We start from the raw sequence: 20,257 nt of genomic DNA, 5'->3' as shown, positions 1-20,257 counted from the left end.
TATTATAGCTCAAGAAAGAAATTTTGCAGTCTTGATGGTCAGTTTTCTTTAACATGTGTTCAGTGTTTAGCAGCAGCATCAACAACAAAAAATGAAATAGATTATTATTTATTTCACTGTACAGTTCCACAATATATTGTCACTATTTGTTGTTGTGGTCTCTGCATCCTCAAAACTACATAGCAGAATGAGAAAAGCACGGTGAAGATCAAAAGTATAGAAAAATGCCTACAAGAAGAAAGAATTTGCTTGTAACTGCACTCCCAGCCTCTTCCCCATTTCTCACTATTTTATGTTTACCATTCCTTTCTGTGGGCAAAATGCTAGAAAATGAAGCTTCTAGAGAGAACCATCATTTCTGATTTGCTAGCTTAAGGTTGCGGACCACTGAGCTGTCTTCAAATGATGCCTTTCATGATTGTACCAAGGCTGTACCAGATCCCTGTTGAGAGGGGTTAGGTTTTCTTGTGGTGCTCCCCATCTCCAACATTCAGGAGCTTCCTCAGCCCTGGCAGAACAGCAGTATGCAGAGGCAGCTAGGCTGCAGTGTGTGCACTGACGGTAAATGGGGTAATTTGGATGTTGGCATGCCCTTTTTAGTTTACTTGGGTAAAGAACAAGTCTTTGAAGTTAGTTTTGCCTCACCAGTACTCACAGAGTACCTCCTGAGACGTAATGGATACAGAAAGAAAAAAATAGTCCAACAAGGTCTGTGAGTTAATTTCTCATTTAGACAGGGGTTTAAAACAAAACAAAACAAAACCAACCCCAAAAAACAACCTCTTGCTGTTCAGAGAAGAACTTGTTTGATGGGGCTGTAGGCACCTGTTCTACCTGTTCTCTGAGCTCTGCACAGTGTTTATTTGTCACTGCTGAGACAGGATGGCAATTGGATCAGCGTGTGAGGTACTAACACACAGTTGACTAACACCAGTGACTTCAGAGAGATTCTGGTTTTTATAAAAAGACTAAAAAAACAAGTAGAACTTTTTCCAAATTCATGCCTGGTTCAGGAGCAGCACCCGTGTGACGAGGATTTTATAGTACATAAAGCGACAGACGTTGCATGAACACAAAAATATGTCTGTCAAAAGTTCATCTGTTTCAGACAGCAGCAAGGGAGGAGCAAAGGTGACTTATTTATACTTTTTTTGTGATGATGTGGGAGTTAGTGTGATTGGAAATCAGGGCTACACAAATGGCAAAATCAAAGCATCATTTTCTCCTTCCTCAACTAACCCTCTGAGTGACTTTCTAAGAGTTGTGCTGGACCTTATGGTTTAGGTCAACCCTGGATGATTGCTTCAATTTTGTGAGGTCCAGTAGATTGTATCAGATAGTGATCATGTTGTGTGACCTCCTGTGGCCTCTATGAGAGGTGTCTTAAGAAGTTTCTAGATCTGGGATAACTTCTTAGTATAGAGAAGTTTGTGGGAAGATTTTCATCTTGATTTTGGGAGTGGAAATGTAGAATTAATTATTCTGGTCATAACAAAGTACACAACAGATTTATCTTCTCCTCCCCCCTCCCATTCTATTCTGTTCTTTTTTATCAAAGTCAAGAGATCTACTTAAGAATTGTCTTCTTTTGCATGCTATTCTCCCTTTCTGTGGTGTGATGTAAACAGAACAGTTCTGCTACACTAAAGATAGTGGATTTCTCCTGTTACACTTCACTCAGAAGTACATAGATTGTCATTCCCTTTGTACAGCTTTTCTCAACATCATGTATTTGATTCACATGGATGCTTTCAGTGTGGTTGGCAGGATAAAGAGAGGCATATTATCCAGCACTCAACGTACTAAGAAAAAAGAGTAATTCAAGTTAATTTATTGATTTGTAATATCAGAACTTTTGAATTTTATCCTTGTTTTTTTCTTGCCTTTGTACATTCATGAGTAAGCTTCTACACACATGATAAAATGCTAATTAGAAGTCTATTTCTAATTAGTCCTTCCAGTAATTGTTATTTATGAAGGTGGAGTGACACGATGTTAGGGATGAGTACGATTTCAGTCCTGTGTTCCAAAAATATGGCTTTCCATAACCAGAGTGAAAAAATTAATTTCCAAGAGAATTTGCCATGAGGCTGAACAATGGTAGGACCTCAATGCATCCATGCATGCATGGATGAGTCAGCTCACTTTATGATTGTGTGCTGAAATGACAATGGAAGGGAATAAAATGAGAGAGCAGAAATCTATATACAGAAGTATCTATTCACATATGTGAACAACTGATTGTGGTCTAATACATTTTTCCAGTAATTAGTATTAAGATTTCCAAAGTCTTCACAAACATGGCCATGGCAAAAAAACCTCCAAACAAATCCCATGTTTGTTTGGTAAAGGCCTCCATGTGCTCTTATTTCAGGAATCTTTCATGCACTGTGCAATCATCAGAGTTGCTGTGTGTAATTTCTGTTGACTTAATTTTTTTTGTCAGAGTTACTGAGGAGTAAACCTTTTCTAAGAAAGGGAGGATTTCAGAGATTTTTTTTAATCCAGGGTATAATAGTTTCTCCTTATGTCATTTAATGGAGAGAGGTGATTAAAAAGAGTGCAGAACTCATTTCAAAAAAGCTGTGCATAGAACTAAATAGAATGCTTCTTTGGTATAAAAATGTAACTATTACTGAAACTACATTTGGAAATTTTTCTGCTTCTGGTCCCTCTTTGTCATATGCTGATGTCACTAATCTGATTTGAAATGAAATAATAAGTACTAGTATCAAAAACACTTTACAATAAATGTTGAATTATTAGACTGTGTTCATTTACTTGTTTTACCTCATCCTACCCTGCTGCTCCATCAGCCGCATGCTTTTCCTTTTAGGCTATTTTCTACTGAAGATTTTAAGCTAATAAATACAGTGTAGGGAAAGAGCAAAACATGGAATACTTAGGGTAAATGTTGTGTGGGGAGGATGGAAGAACTGAAATCAATAGAAGTCTATCTGAAATTAGAAAATGAGAGATTTATGACATATGTTCACAATAATGATAGTTTATTAAGAGTGTGACTTTTATACCTATTTATTAAAACTTATACCTTCAGTTTAGATACTCAGGCCTGAGTTGTTACCTGGTTTATGGTAATTAATACACTCTCAAAAGTTTAAGAATTAAATTTTTTTAATTTGATTTTTCAAATTTGTACTTAAATGCATTTCTTGTGTGTTGGTGAGTTTCTCTTGCTGTTGAGGGAAGGAAGTGTTGTACAGGTAAACACTAGTGAAGTATTTTTCAAAAATATCATTATGTAGTTCATCAGCCCAGAAAAAAAAAAATCCAGTGAAACCTGTTGTTGTTGGCCAGCACAGCATGCTAGAATGTTGAGTGGTTTTGAAATATCAGTATGCAGTTCTTGTCTATTCCAGTTCCTCTTTGAAGACAAAAGTAAATTTTTAGGTAAAAATTTACCGTAAAAGAACAGGAAAAAATATTTACAATGCTCAGAAAAATGTGGATTTCCCAAAACTGCGAATAAGAACAGTTGCAACTGACACTCAAGTGATTCTCAAAATGTTGTTTAATGGAGGCTTTCCCCCCCCCTTTTTTATTAACAAAGATGGGGGCATTTTTGCTTGATCTTTACACTTCCTATATCTGTTTTTATTTTCTTATTTTGATAACACACAGAAGGCTAAAGTAGTTATTCTTATGCTGTCTTTACACAAATTCTGGTGCTGGAAATATGTCAGAGAGGAGATGAGTAGAGTGGCCTCTAGGGACTATAGTTACTATCACAGAAAGAATGAAATAAGGTATGACAACCTTGAAGTGATTTTCATTTACAGTGGCAGGGGAAAACTGTGGTATTACTGGAACAGGGATAAAGTAGATGAGACAAGCAAGAGCTACATTGTCAGTGGTGCAAAACCCCAGCATCTTGGTGTGTCTGAGTGAGAGCTTTTTTAGCTTCTCAAAAAAGAGGGGGCCACTCTTATCACAGACAAATTAAGAGAAGGGTTGGATGGTTTTTGGATGAGGGACACTGCGTATACTAAGAATATCAACCTGTTTTTGTCATGTCTGAATGACCCTTGAAGCATGGAATTTGTGGCTTAAATGCTCCACTGTGAGTCCAGCCAGTACTGGGCACTTGGAATAAAATTCTTTTCTCAGCATGGTAATTTAATTCCCCAAAATTCATTCCAAGGACAAGGATAAAACCCAAGAAAGTCGATCTCTGACAAGTAAGCAGACAGCTTTAGAAAACCAGAAACTCAAGTGGCTTTTCAGTACTCATGATGAGCTGAAGAACTGCATGTTCTAGAGTAGAATGTCTTTCCTTTAGCAAATATAAAAGTTTGGTTTTGATAGGAGAGAGCACTGAAAACAGAGTACTAGCATCTGAAAGGAACTCAGCCTTTCCTTGTGGATACCTTGCCTCAGGGCAAAAGCAGGTGAATGTCCTGTCACTGTCTTTGTTAGTCTCTTGAGGACAGTCACACGCTGCAGCACCGGCCACCAGGAAAGTGGGAGAGCTGAGGATTTTGATGTGAAGTCTTGCTGTTTAGTTAGAAAAAAGTGACAGACCACAGAGAGAATAAGCAGCTTATAGGAAGCTGTAGGGAAGATGGACAAACTGAATTTAGATACTCTGTCTATTACACAGAAAGAAAGAAATGCTTAGATCAATTAGATAAATGCTATTTAATGTGGACATACATCATCGAGCTAAAATGCAGTGGATTTAAGTGGTATGTGAACTGGGAGCTTTAGCTGCTTCTTAAGGTGAGTTGATTTCTCCAGGTGCCTTTTCTTTCACATTTCCCATTTCCCTCAAGTCAAACGTGTAAAGCTGTGCTGCTACTTCATTATGAGCTGCTCTCGATGGAGCAAGAGCCTGTTGCTGTTCATAGTGTTTAAGCAGGAGACAGGAGCTTGACCTTTGCAACAAGAAACTCGATGGAAGTAAAGAGGAAGCGAGAAATTACCACCAGTGCAAATGTATTTACTGTTATCTGAGACAAAGGTCTGTGAATGTAACTGGAGGATTTTGCTGAGCTTCCATCATCATATGTTTGTGGTAATTTCCATTTGCCAAGAACAGTTCCAGATAATCTCTCTAATACCAGTTAAGACAATACAGCAACAGCATCTGTGAGAGGAGAAAAAACAAACAAAAGGATTAGCCTTTTCTACATTTATTTCTTTCTGACTATAGTAGAAGACAGCTCCACCTGAGGTGGTTGCCCTTAAATTCTGTGATGTGTTAAACCCCGTGTGTGAGAGCATTTACGTATCTGGGTGTGGCTCTAGCAGATGTATTGCTTAATGGATTGCTGGTGTTAATTATTTTTTGTGTCTATTTGAGGTTACTATCTTTTTGATTTCTGCAGGGCTGAGATTTTATTCCAAATATTCACTTCTTGCTGTATTTATCCATTGTGAGTAGTACTAGTCAAGTGGTGGTAAAATGCTTCATTTGTTTTTCAACTCCCTTTTCCTTTTCCTTTTCCTTTTCCTTTTCCTTTTCCTTTTCCTTTTCCTTTTCCTTTTCCTTTTCCTTTTCCTTTTCCTTTTCCTTTTCCTTTTCCTTTTCCTTTTCCTTTTCCCATGTTGCTTTCTGTATCGAAATACTGCTAAATATTTTGACTAAAGGAGTTGATGCTTTCAGAATGTGGCATGGGGCTTGTGATAACTGCTACTGCAAATCATGCAGGTGTATGGAAAGAAAGGGAGGAAGTATAGTCATTCAGATGATACTTTTGCTCCTCTGGAGAGCCTTTACAAGTGAATGTGTCCATTTTGATTAAAACTAGCTTTAAAAACATGTATTAAAGTAGCAGAAATAATAATAAGCAATATTAATTTATGACCTAGGCCTACTACTCTCAAGGATTTTGATTTTTCTTTTCAGAATGATTATGATTATCATTATACTGCTTTGTTTTATGAAAATGGCTTAAAAGTGAATCATAAAAATAAAGCAGAACATAGTTACTTTACTGTATGTATGCTTTTCAAATGAGAAAGTCTTTTGTAGTTGTAAATTGACCAACACATAATTTAATTATACAGTTTTATTGAATTTTTAAGACTACACCTCTAACTGTATTTCTACAATTTAGTATTACATTTAAGAAAGAAGGCTAAGAATTAATTTTCTTGGTTACTTGCCAGGTGGCTATATGGGAAACAGATTTGCTTGTTCTATGCATTTTGTGGGGTGCTGTTTGGGATCTGCAGTCTCTCAACACTGATATTACTGAGCATGTTATGCTGCCTCAAAATTAGTTTTCCATCTTATGGTAAGCTTATGTTTCTGTCTCAGGTTTCTCAATTTTCGTATGAACATAGACCACCACTTTTGGGCTGCATATCCTAGAGAGCATTTTTATAGAAGAGATCCTTTGCATCCAGTCAAACAATTCTTGTTTCTGTGATCATTGATAACTAACTATAGGGCTAGATGTATGCAGCTGATTACTTGTAAGATCTTTTAACTCAAGGTTATAATTGGCAAACATTGGAATAGGAGTTCTGATATAAAAGCAAGGCTAGCTTGAATAAAATAATTTTTCTTTCAGAGTTTATTGGTACATTTTGATAGAGATTTTTTCATAGAGATTTATGTTGTGCTAAGTTTCCTAGATGTATCAGAGAATTCAGCTACCTCATTTTTTTCAAAATTGTTGCAAACCATGCTCTATTCTTACAAACCTTCAATCTGTTGTAATATTTTGAATGCCTGTTAAAGTTATCCCTCTTACTTACCCAGTTCAGCTGCCCACATATGGGAAACTGCATTCAAACACGTCAGCCGTGCTAATCTTCGCTGCTTGCTCTGTGTCTTCCAGGGAACAGGTTCGAGAAGGAGCATGGTCAAATCTTGATAGCCTGTGCTTGGACTGATGCAGCAGTTTTTGCATGTTCTCCCCTGGCTCACTGTGGAGAATATGAAGTGGAGCCCTGTGGCACAGCCTGCTGCATTGACTGGCATTCTACCAACACAAATGCCAAGGCCACTTCTTACACCATAGTCCTCTTTGCTTTTTGTTTTGTTCTCCCTTGTGGAGTAATTGTCACTTCCATTCCCTTACTCTGGTAACTGTGAAAGAATCCAGGAAAGCAGTGGAACAGTACGTCTCAGGTCCTACCAGGATGAGTAATGCACAAACCATTACTGTCAAGGTATTTGAAAGTTAGTTTTTGGCAAGACCTTTTTGGCACAGCTGGGCAGCACCATTTAAGGACCAAGAAAGTTCTTAAGAAGGGAATAGAGATTGAAAAAAAAAATAATTGATCCTTACTGCATTTTCATTTCAGACAAAAATGTTGTCCTGCTTAGGCACTTGAACAGGCTCCCCAGGGAAGTCGTCACAGCAACAAGCCTGACAGAGTTCAAGAAGTGCTTGGGCAATACTCTCAAGCACATGGTGTGACTCTTGGGGATGCTCCTGTGCAGGGTCAGGGGTTGGACTCAATGATCCTTATGGGTCCCTTCCAACTTGGCATATTCTGTGATAATGTAGATTCTTCATATGGCAATGAGTTTCTAAACATACAAATAATAGCTCTGTTGTTTCTGGAGGGTGATATTAAGCTCACAGAGCTTCATTACTTATGAAAATTAAGAATACAAACTTTTAATCAAAAGGAAGGTTAAAAATTGGAGCACTGTGAAGAATTGATTTTGGGTGTTATGCATTTGACATTGCTTATGAAAGCTAATCTGGTTTTGAGTGAGTGAATTCCGTTTGCCCAGTTACAGACATCCAAGAAGATCCATGTCTAAGCTTTATATCATTAAAGATTTTATATAGTATAGTAGAGATCAAATTCCTGTAGTGTACAGGTGAATAAAGGACAAAAGTCACTGAAAATGTATCTCTGTAAATTCGTTTTGAACCAAAACCTCTGAAGGTTTGGTTTTCACTAGCTTATACACTCAAACCCGTGGTTGTAGTATTTGTTGTGGAAATTGTTTCCTGCTGCAAAACCATGTCCTTTCAAGGAGAAGATCAGCATTTATTTTTTTAATATACCAAAAAAAAAAAAAGAAGAGGAACTTTGCAGCTGAAATTAGGTGTGCTTCACCCTTTAGATAATGTACCTCTTGAAAGATATGGGTGTTACCTCTTGACTCTTAACTATCTCCACTGAGAAAGTCTTTGGTTGGTTGGTTGGTTTTTTTCCTCAATTTCAGTGAATCCTTCTCTCATTTTTCTATTTTGGTGTGTCCTTCTAAGTATCTTCCTCACCACCTTTCAGATTTCCACTTAGGTTCATCTTTGGTCCTTATCTTGTCTCTCTGTTTAGGAATATGGACACTCTCATTTGCTAATACAGTTGGATATCTCGCAGATCTGCTTCTGTATAGATTTGCTGTCTCTTTTTTGTGCTAACAAACTTGGTCTCCCTCTGACACTTCTCTTTAGATTGCCAAGTGCAGTGTAGCTACACTAGACATCATAATCTGCCCTGTCTCTCCCTTTGAGTATCTTGGTTTTGACCACCATGGGAAACACCATCCTCCTGCTTACCATATGATCTTGTAAACCAAGTATCTTCCTCATTCCAAGCAGTTCAAGAACTTAAGAGTTATGTCCACATTTTACCCACTCCTTCTCTGTAATAACTCTTAGATGAAACACTTTCTAACTGAAGCTCTAAAGCATATTCCTGCCCATCCTGGATATTCAGTAGAATTTTGTTACTGAAGTCTTTCACTTGACTACTGGATACTATACTTTAACTCTTTAATTAACTTCCAGACCTCTTCATAGCTTGTCCCAACTTGCTTCTATACCCCTGTTCAGCAAGACCAAGACTCTGGTTATGCTGTATGCTCATAGCACTCAGAAAAGCACATGTATGTTCAATGTTACTTGTCATTCTTGTGAGTTATTTCTAACAAAAAAATGGCAAAATGAAAACTATATCTCTTTCAAACTTCCTTTGTGATGTTAAGACAGGAAGTCACACTGGTATATCACACAGGTTGATATTGGTTGAGCAGAAAGGAGAAAAGAGAGTAACTTTCCTAAAACAATTCAACCCAAATATGTTAACTTTGTGGTGCACTTCTGTTGTGATTTAACTCCAGTTGGTAATCAAGCACTATGCAGCCACTCCCTCAGTGAAAACATGAAAGTAAATTCTGTGACTTGAGTTTAATAATTGAAACAAAATAAAATATAACAACAACAATAATAATAGTAATAATAGTCATAATCATCTACTACTACTACTAACTGTATTGAAAAGGGGAGAGAGAAAGAGGAGCATAACCCAAGAGAAACAAGTGATGTTCAACAATAATCACCGCCCACTGACCAGTGCCCAGCCCATCCCTGAGCCCACCCTGATTGGTGACTCCCGACCAACTCCCCCAATTTATACACTGGGCATGGTGTGGAATATTCCTTTGGCTGCTTTGGGTCAGCTGGTTGGTTGGCTTCTTGCTCCCTCCTGGCTTTTTGCGCACCTACTCTCTGGCAGAGCCCCTGAAACTGAAAAGTCCTTGACTCAGAGCAAGCACTGCTTAGCAACAACTAAAACATCAGTGTGTTATCACCATTATTCTCCAACTAAATTCAAACCACAGCACTGTACCAGCTGCTAAGAAGAAAATTAACTCAAAACCAGTAGAAACCAGGACAACTTGGAATTATTATTTGTTGAACTGTAGTTCTTCCTGCTGGATTTCAGCTGCAACACAGCCTACCTCATAGTACCCAACAAATCAGAGACAATTTATAGCCCATCCTTCCTCTGGCATTTTTCATTCTGCCTCTGACAGCAATCCACTGTAATGTAGGAGTCCTGATCAAGTTTGACCTGCCCTCTACAGTTCGATCCAGCTTCGGCTGAAGTGCTTGGACATTATATCAGTCATGAAAAGCTAAATCCAGAAAATTAATTGGGCAGCTAAAATGGAACTAAAACACCTACAAGTTTGACTAAGCCCAGAAATGTGATTATAGAAGCTCTTGCTTGGTGGCTGCCTATGCTTTGAGGCTCCAAGAAAATTCTATAGGTTCCTCTGTGAACATAATTTCCAAGTTCCTGCAGTTTTCTTTAACCTGTTTTGACCTACACACTAAGTGGTTATCACTTTCCTAAAACATATTAACATAAGCACACCGTAAAACTCAATTTAAACCGCCTTTAGTCTATTTGTTTATTAGCAATTGAATATTTTTACTTAAAAAGAACAATAAAATACAGATAATATCATAATCTACTTCCCCTGTTAAAAGGTCTGTCTGTAATATTTTTTTTCTGTGCTGTTTTAGAATGACAATTACAAGACTTTTAAAAAATGTAATGGGAGCTGTGTAGTGCTGTTAGTGCTATTAGTGATTGTGAATTTGCAAGGTTGGATAACTGATGATATTGCTTTTATTATTATACAGTGCCATAAAAATCAATTGTAATACATACAGAGGACACAATTACTCTCATGTGATCTCTTCACTGGTGCATGGGTTTGACAGTTTCTGGAGAAAACATGCTCTGAGCATATCGATAAGACAGATAAATATTATGAAAGCAAGCAGAGATGTAGAAAATTACCTCTTCTCCAGGAGTTCCTTGGGATTAAGCTATTTCAGAAACACAACTTAGTTCTCCCTAGGCATTGCAAGATGTCTTGTCAAATATTTGTCCAAATACCATCTCTGAATTTTCTGCAGTACATTCAATTTAAGTCATGAGGGCTTTGGTCTAGGGGATTGTGTTCAGTTTTTGTTCTGATGAGTATGACCTTGAACAAAACTCCTGGTATTTATCTTATATTTCTTTGTGTCTGTAATCTGAGATACCTCTGAAGTACTTGATTTAAAACGCTGAAGATCCATTTGGCTGAAAAGGAAAAATTTGAATAATTCACATCTATTTTCCAATATTTTTTATTGAAGGAACTGATTTTGTTAATCTTTGGAATGCAATGATTTCCAGAGAAACAACACAGACTTGGACACCATTGAGGTTAATTGGTGTTAAATTTTGTTCCTACAATGCATGGACATAGACTTGGGATTTTTTTAATCCTCATTACATTTTTTTTATTAAATTAATAGAAATTTTAGCATCAGCATTAATGGAGGATGTCACACTGCTCTGAAACTGGAAGTATTATATATGCACTGGTACAGGCAGTCTTGAAAGCTGTGGCTAACTGCAGGTGGGAAGATCTATGAGAATAACAGGAATTATAAAGGAAATCAAACTGGATAAAGGCTACTCTTCACAGAAGACCCACAATTTAGAATACAAGATGTTAAATCTCAATAATTCTTTATAAAGGGCAAAATTACTCTTAAAGAAAAAGAAGAAAAACAGCCATTTAATGCCCTTTTCTGATTTTGTCAACTTTAAACAGAGGCTTTCTTTGTAAAGCAAAGCAACATTGTGATTTGCTGTAGGCATTTCAAAGGGATTAGTTTCTAAGTGCATGTGAAGGGCAAGAATCTGCATGAAGACACAAATAGTCTTAATGCTAATCTTGCACTATCAACTTTATAATATTTATTGATTTGAGGTGGAGTCAATTAGCTTTTTGTCAAGTGTAGGAGATGACTGACAGAGAACATCTTGAACATGTCTTACTGTCAGGGCTTGCTAGGGAAGGACACATACATTTCATCTGGGCAGGATATGAAATTGAGTTTCTCTTTAATACAGATGATTGCATTTATGATTGACTTTTATTTTTGAGTAGCAGAAGTATTTAGAATAGTGGATCATAAAACAAGTGCTTTTAGATTCCTATTTGAGCATGGTTCAGATAAAAAAAACTCTTCCATTATGCTTCAGAGGTAAAAGCATCAAGTGATGGGAACACCAGTGGTATGTTTATGTTCTCCTACTCTTGTCTGTGATCTGAATTAGTGAGAATGCTTTGTTGCTAGCTTTCATAATTACACTCCTTAATTTCTGAAAACAAAGCTATGATAGATGTTTGGGCATGGCCTAAGATACACTGGTGATATTCTCAGGGAAATTTAGAAGCTCCCTCTGGCACTTTGGCAGACAGGGGTTGGTGCTGGGAACTCTGCATACAGGCTGGGTCTTCTCATTTGGGCTTTCAGGGCTTTTGCCCAGAGTGTGATGCGTGTGTGCCTGTGCACACTGACTCTGAACAAACCTTTGCTTTTGCAACTCATGATATACAGAAAATGTGTTGACAATGCAAGGAAGGGCAGAAACCAGCTTTGGATGCACTCTGGAGGTGTAGACTCCCACAGGGAAATTTGGCCCTAAATCTACCACTGGAATTCCTCTCCAGAGGGAACTTAGATCTTCCTCACCCATGTACTTTAGGTGACCCTAGGGCAGGACAAGTGGAGTTTAAGTATTTAATCCATTCAGATGCATATAATGATCCCATCTACTTGGCAGCCAAGGTAGTCCATGATGCAAGGAGAATGGATTGCACTGAAGGTACATAGGTGACATAAACATTTCAAAAAAAATGCTTATGCTGCACTAGAGCATTGTCTCTACTTAGATCTACAGGCAGATTGTGTTAGTGCCTGACTAGATGAGAGGGAATGCCCTTTTTATGTGTACCTTTTGTAAGATATGCATTATTGTAGAACTCAAAAAAAAAATAAATGTAGCTACTAAAATATTTGGGGCAGTAGCAATTAGATAGCATTAAAAATATTTTACCATGTTTTAGCAAGACCGTTGAAGAAGAATTACCTTCACCTTATACGAGTCAGCACCACTAAGTGGAGCAGATACAGTGAGATCTTAGTATGTACACAAGAATAAATGCACAAAATAACACCAGATTTTTTAAAAAAATGCTTCCAAAAGTCTGTTCCAAGGTCTTAAGAGAACTGATTGGAAAGTGGCCCATTGAATTGTTTTGGAGTAGACAACAATGTGAATCAGGTGTGTTTTTCTTCTGAACAATAGTACTGTGATGGTATTTTACTGTTTTTACTTTTTTTACTATATTGTGTTTTCTTGATTGAAAGGAGGAGTAAAATCCCTGATATAAATTTCTCATTTCTAATTTTTTTACTTCTTCCTCCATTTTAGCAATTCATTGTCTTACTGGCTTATTATTTTGCAGAAAAAATTCCCACAAGGTACAAGTTGTAATAGTCTCTTGAGGCATACAAAGTCATGGAAATTAATTTGCTGCTTATAAGCATTCATTTGGCCTAAGTCTTACAGAACTTGAAAACAGTTGCACTTACCCTGTCAGAAATAATTTGTAGGAAAAACTTCCTATTCTCAGCAGAAAAGTCTCACCCATAGCAATTCCTTTAGAAGTGAAAAAAAAAAGAAGAAGTATCATTTTATTGGCTTTGTCATAGCCTTGTCTAATTACTTTCTGAGAGCACAATTCTCCTTTACAGCCTCTGGGAATTTGGAATCCTTTAAGGCTCTGCTGCAATAAGCATATCACATAAATAAATTGGGAATAATTAAGCACTTCCTGCAAATGTTCTTTTTGTTTTACAGACAAGAATTAATTTGTCTGCCAAAATAAGCAAAAAGTTCTACAGAAGACACAAATGATGGACCCTATATGAGTCACAGGAAGGACAGCATGCAGTCCTCTCAGTTTAGATTACACAATCTCAGGAAGGCATGATTCTTCTAATTCACTTATACTTAAGCCTTCTTATTCAACATCTCTTTGCAATATGTTTCTTAAGGAGCAGAAAATTTACTTTTAACTTTCTATTGTAAGCTTTCTGTATTATTAAGTTATTCTTTATCGATAATTTTTTTACCAGAAACATCCACATGCCGGCAAAGTTCTCTGTTGTATGTAGAGATACTTAAACCAAGACATGAAAGATGCTGAATACACTGAAACTCTGCTTCCCTGCTATGCCTAGTATTGGCTTCAGGTGTGTGGGATGGGCTGTCTCTGACAGTGTGCAGTTTTACCTCGTCTGTGCCTACAGGCTACAATTGTTCTGCATTTCTCAAAAGACCCATAAGAACCCAGGGTTTTACAAAAATTCTGTGATGTAACTCAAAAGTATCTTTCTTGCGCTCGACCAAACCCTCCCCGTTCCACATGTTCTGTACATTGCTTAGTTTTCTGATATGCTGCCAATCTTCAGCAACAATGTTAGAGTCTTCATACAGGTATATAACAATCAGCTGAAAGTGAATGTTTTTAAAAGGGTTTATTATTTAGACGGAAGATTTTCCCAAATCTTCTTTACTATAGTGAATACACTGATATACCAAACATTTATCAGTCCTAAGAGATGTCATTAAAGTAAAGGGTAGAGTGTAATGAAGATGTACACTTAACTTTCTTACACGAAACAGACTCAAACAACCCCCTAGGTATTTATTTAGACTGCGACAAAATCCCATTTCACCCCTATTTCTCAATAAAAGATATTCTAGGCCTTTTTTTCCTCCTCATTCCTCTAATAACACTTGCCATATTCTCACCCAACCTCTTAGGAGATCCAGAAAATTTTACACCTGCAAACCCATGACAGAACTCTCATAATATATTCTCAAAATTGTGCATATTTCTGGACAATGTAATTCTTCAGTAGATGAAATTTTTGTACATAGAGGTTGGCTGTCACAATGAAGCTACTGCATTTGGAGACTTAAAGTTTTTCAGGCTGACTGAAGGTCCGCAGCTTGTACTAATTTAGTAATTTAGTGGAATTTGCAGCTAATTGACACACAAGTAGCTGTCAAGCCTGAAATTGTAGGCAGGTGCTAAAATAGTGACATATGTGCTGAGTGGTAGATACTGAGGACTGAGTGATCTAAATCATCTACATTGTTTCCATTAAACCTTGCTCAAATTACACACTACATGACAGATATCTAGATAACTCAGTATTTCTGAATTTTATAATTAAAAAGCAAGCCCACTATGTAATTATTACACTGGTAGCTAAACACGACATCTGATAGAAGCTTGTAGTTATAGCTCCATGGTTGGCTGTAACAAGGTAAGAAAGTGATCAACAGTGACTTCTAATATTTTAATATTCATAATTTTTACCTATATGAATCTTCATTTGCTATTAGCAATACTGGTGATACAATCCAGTTTTGAATCCTTAGAGTAGCCTATCATCATGGGTATAAGGTACATACTTGTTTCCTTGCATTTTAAAGTAAATGAAATTTACTTTTTGAGGGCAAAATATCACTGCAATGCAAAAGAACTTGTATTCCTCGATACTTTAGGGTACAGACACAGGAAACAGGGAACCCAAATGTCTAGGAAGCCAAAGGCAGCAGATAAAAGGGGACAAATCTGAGGAGCTCGAAAATATGGCAATTTCTGTTCCAACCCTTTTCTAATATGTCTGGATTGCTGGGAGGGTTCCAGGAGTTAGTTTTTGTTTGTGAGCTGCTCCTAGGTAAGTAGCATCATGCAAGAGAAAGCTTTATGTCTGCATAGTTTAAGCAGGAAAATGAGTGATAACAGCATAGTTTTTCCTATAAAAAGATACCCCTGTGAAGCCTGGGTGGTGTCCCCCAGATCCTGGACACTCCACCGGCTGGATCGATGATAGAGACAGGAATGGTGATCCTCTCTATCTCCCTCCCTATCTTTATTCTCTGTCTCTCTTTCACACTACCCCTTATTCAAAATCCACCACCATGTACTTACATATGGGACTTAGAAGATATGGGACCAATCTTCATGCCATGTCTATAAGTCACTAAAACTTTTTAAGTTTTTGAGGACCCTCTGACCTTTCTTGTTTGTTTTGAACTACAGGCACCTATGAATCTCTGTGTATTCTCTTCCCCTTAAGGATGGGATGCCACAATACTCTAGAGGACGTTTCATATTCAATTACAAGATACATATGGATAATCTAAGAATTTAAGAATGCATGTACACAATGGCATATATGCTTTTGCATGTGGAAATGAGTAATTTTCTATTGAAAACATGTGAAACTCCAAAAATTAGACATTTAAAAGTTAGAAATAGAAAAATTCACATAAGATATTTCTGTTGTAATAATTTTTTGAATAAAAACCATAGTGATTAAGTGGTTCATGCTTTTCAATTAGTTTGCAAAATATAGGATTTGAAAAAATCTTTCACTTACTTTTAAGTCTGTATCTCTTCCAAGCGTTGTGCATTCTTAGTAAAGAAACTTACTGTAATCCTAAGAGGAAGCTGTGAAAGATTTCAACATGCACACAGTTCCCACTTCATTGAAACAACTAACATGACCCTTTCTGGTAGGCTGACAGCCAGGTACTGCTACCTCTCTGAGCCTGGGTGACTGGCTGAGTGCCACTGCATCAGGATATTCTCACCAGTAGTTCAGTCACATAAACCATCATTTATTTAAATGTGACAACCAGCCGAATTCACCCTGTCTTATTCAATGCATATTCCAATACTTGGCAAACTATATAAGTTAGGTCAAGCTTCCCAGTCAAAACAGGTACTGGGATTACAGGGGGATGCTATGTGTACTGTCGTAGTATTTTTCTTACTCTGATATAATGATAAAAAGGACCATAGGGATTCTTCTAATTAGTGAGATCTATGAGTGAAAATACAAATAATTAAAACAAAAAGCTGGCTTGCTTTCAAGATGTGGTAAGTAGGCATAACCTTTTCTTCATACTGCAGAGCAACAACAGGACTCTTGAGATCCTTTTGATAAGAAAAGATGTTAGAAATTTCCATGGATGTGTCCAATTATGAAAAGAGAACTCACAGAGCAGAAGCTGTTTTTCTCTCTATTTCTATGATAAAGACATTACAGAGAGAGCATTATAGTTCATTAAAATAATCTTAGTAAAGGATTTTTGATTCTAAACCTTTGTTTTTACTTGCTACAAATCGTAATGAATTAGTGCCTTTTGTAATAGTTTCCATAACAACTAATTTTTTTACGCTTTTATATGAGTCCTGCACATATTTTTCTAAGTCACATCATCACATTGTTCCTTGACCAACCACACAATTTTATGCCAGATTTCCTCGTGTTCTGTAAAGGCTCAGTTTGCTGTTACTGCAGTCTTTTATAAGCCTATAATCTATTATAGGCTGAGCCTAAAATTAGGCAATATGTCTCTTTTTTGTTTTAATGAGAGGTGCTGGTCTTAAGTCTAGGGTGAAATTATGAGGCAGCTTGGCTGTAGTCCAGCATGCCTGTTGTCCTCGCTGTGTCTCACTGTGGAGTGATGCACAGGAAATTGCCATCTCAGGTGGTATCACCTTCACAGGAGAAAGCTGACAGCCAGAACTGACATCTGTCCATCAAGTGTAGCATAAATCTCTACACCACTGTTTACGTGGGCAGACAGTGATAGGACAATGCTTTTAAACTGAGAGAGGAGAGATTTAGATTAGATGTTAGGAAGAATTTCTTTATTCGGAAGGTAATGAGACAGTAAAACTGTTGCCCAGGGAAGATGTGGATGCCCCAAATCTGGAAGTGCTTGAGGCCAGGAGGGTTGGGCTCTAGGTAACCTGATCTAGTGGATGGTATCCCTGCCATGGTGGGAGGTTGAAACTAGGTGATCTTTAGGGTCCATTCCAACACAAATCATTCTGTGATTCTATGATAATTGAATCAACCACAGTGATGCTATGAAATGGGGTAGTTGACCCACCTCATAGTGTGAAAGTCATATTCATTTATGAACTGTTCTCCTTGGTGTACGTAGTTGATATGCGACCTTTGTGAGTTAATGATAATAAAAGAGAAAATGTACAGATCAGTTATTCTCAACAATGGTTTCTGAAGTAAAATTAAATCATCTTTGGAAATAACCTACCTGAGACAGAAGTAATTTTTTTTTCTTGACATATTCACAGAATTCTAGTTGGTTATTGAGACTTAAATTACAGAAATGTCACTTTGTTTCTATCCTGCTAGTTATATCTTCAGGTAACATTTGGCTGCTCTATTGTGCACTGAATTAAAATTTTTTTTTGGAAGTCATTGGCAAAGTTTAAATATGAACCAGTGGGAATAAAGTAATGTTTGCTCACAAGTTCTCCAACTCTTCCAGTGAAAGAGCTTGTGAAAAAAAAATTACTTTATACTTTGCTTAAACTTTTCTTGTATTATATTTGACTCATTCATGGGTAGGCAATTGAAATCCCTTATTGTGGCCAACTCATTTTGCTTTGTTACATCTGTATTTTCACTGGAACAATGTACATTTGATAATCTTTTTCTGATTATTTTAGGAAAACTGTCCACTGCAGCTTGCATATGTAGTATTTCAAAGGTAACTAAGGCACAGTTATACAAATACACCCAACAATGGTGCTGACATGTAAAAAGCATGTCTTTGAAGGCATAGTGTGCCTTTGGAATGTTCCCCCATTTGTTGCCTTTGCACAGTTCAGCTGTTCTTGTTTGACCACAAAAATGCAAAGATGTGCTTTGGCTTGGCCCTCTGGTGAATTTCTAGTGATTCTTCACAAAGTCACCTTGTATCTGCTCCATTAAAATTCTCCTTTTTTACTGTGCATGTGAAACACTTGAGGTTTTTTGCCATCCTGTGTTGACAAAACACATCCTTGATTAGCCCACTCCTCATACCTGATTTTTTGGTACCATCTTGGTTATTTTGTTGATCTTAAGGAGATGGAGGTATGTCATCAAGCACCTACTTTGAAACTTCTTATAAGAGGCAGTGAGTTTGAAGTCCTTTTGAGATAATAATAATAATAACAACAACAATAAAGTATCTTTCTATATTCATGTACATATATGTACAGTTGATATGCTTAAATACCTCAAAGGGCGTTCCTTTTTCCTAATTTTGCTCCACTAAATGTTAGCTGTCTTAAGTATTGTCCTCAAAATTGTCAGTTACAAAGACCTGAGAACAAACCGTCACATCTATTTTAGACATAATCCTTTGAATTATATCTATTACTTTTAGGAGATATGTGTCTCTTTCCTTTAACATTATAAAGAACCTAGAATGGCTTAGGTTTAGAATGAAAGTTTTTGGACAGCTCAAATTATGCAAGATTAATCCCCTCCTTGTTCTAGAAACTGTATAAATAGAGTTTAGGAAGTTGACTGAGCGCTCCTTGAAAATATGTGCAAAATATCTTTTCATAGGAAAAAAAAAAAATAAAGCCTGTCTCAATCCCAAAGTCTAATTACAACCATAAATCAGCCATCTGCAAAATGCATCAAGTGATTCTAATGTCCATTTCTTCTAAATGTGATTCAAAAGTACTTAGGTACATTATTTGCCACAGAGACTGCTTTTAGTTTCGCTTCTGAGTAAGTTTCAGACAGATATAAGTTGCTAGAAAAATAACTGTTTAGAAGGCAGTTGAGGTATGAAGAAGCTATGACTTGGAGAGACTCTAAACAAGAGGTTCAATCAGGTGGTGGTTTTATGCATATAATGTTTTGATGATTATTTTTCTCATACATGCAGTTTTTTAACTAGCTGCCTTCTCTTTTTCTGTGCAATCTGAGTGTTGCTGTGTGCATTGGATTTTTTTGCTGCTTGGAGCCCTTATTGACATGTGGGCAGCTTTTGGGTCAATAGATAAGATTCTTCCATTATGCTTTGCTGTGACAGCTGTGTTTGCAAAGTCCTCCACACTCTGCAATCCAGTTATCTGCCGCCTCCTGAAGCCCCATTTTTGAAAGACCATTGTCAAAGATTTCACTGTTCTTCAACAGTTGTGCGTCAGAAGTTGTTTTTGTGTCAAGGCACCTCAGAAGTACAGATCAACTTTGAACACCAGCCTGAGGTCATTTAAGAGTAAAAATGAATCCAGTTGTATTTCTTTGCTGGTTTTGGAAGAATGTTCTTATTTCCCCCTGGAAAAGCACAGGCATACCTTTGAATGCTTTCAAAACTATGCAAAGTGCTGCCAGGAGAGGCTAAGTGCTATGACATACCCTCCTCAAGAAACTGTGTCCTTGGAGATCAACCTCTAAGCAAAAGTGGGACAGGCCAGTAAGATATAAGCACTGAAATAGATAAGTCAGAAATCACCTTGGAAGCAGTACCTGTGCATCATACACTTACAAACATCTAGAGCTGCTTGTATGAAGCCTTCTGACAGTATTGTTGTTATACTGGATTTAAGAATGTGACTTTTTCTAAAGGGTCCTTCTACTACCCCATTTTCTAGACTACTTCCCTGTTTTTTCTCTTACTCTTTGGTGGGGCATGTGCTACAGCATGGATGTGCTACAAATGCTGTATGACTCTTGTCGTGCCAACTTAATTGTATTGAGTTAACTCATGATGTGTTCACATCATGAACTATGTCAGACAAGTTCTGGCTGCATTTTGTAATATGCTTTCACTCTGTTTT

General features: G+C 37.1%; 1 pseudogene; it reads left to right on the top strand.

The window, feature by feature from the left end:
• The first annotated feature begins 565 nt into the window (after positions 1-565).
• Positions 566-19,975, top strand: LOC127465440 (opsin-5-like; annotated as a pseudogene).
• Positions 19,976-20,257: the final 282 nt, after the last annotated feature.

This window comes from Manacus candei, unplaced genomic scaffold (genome assembly GCF_025592945.1).
Source record: "Manacus candei isolate 608988 ecotype Guabito, Panama unplaced genomic scaffold, ASM2559294v1 h1tg000008l, whole genome shotgun sequence".
NCBI classification, from domain to species: domain Eukaryota; kingdom Metazoa; phylum Chordata; class Aves; order Passeriformes; family Pipridae; genus Manacus; species Manacus candei.
This window is presented reverse-complemented; position numbering and strand designations above follow the sequence as displayed.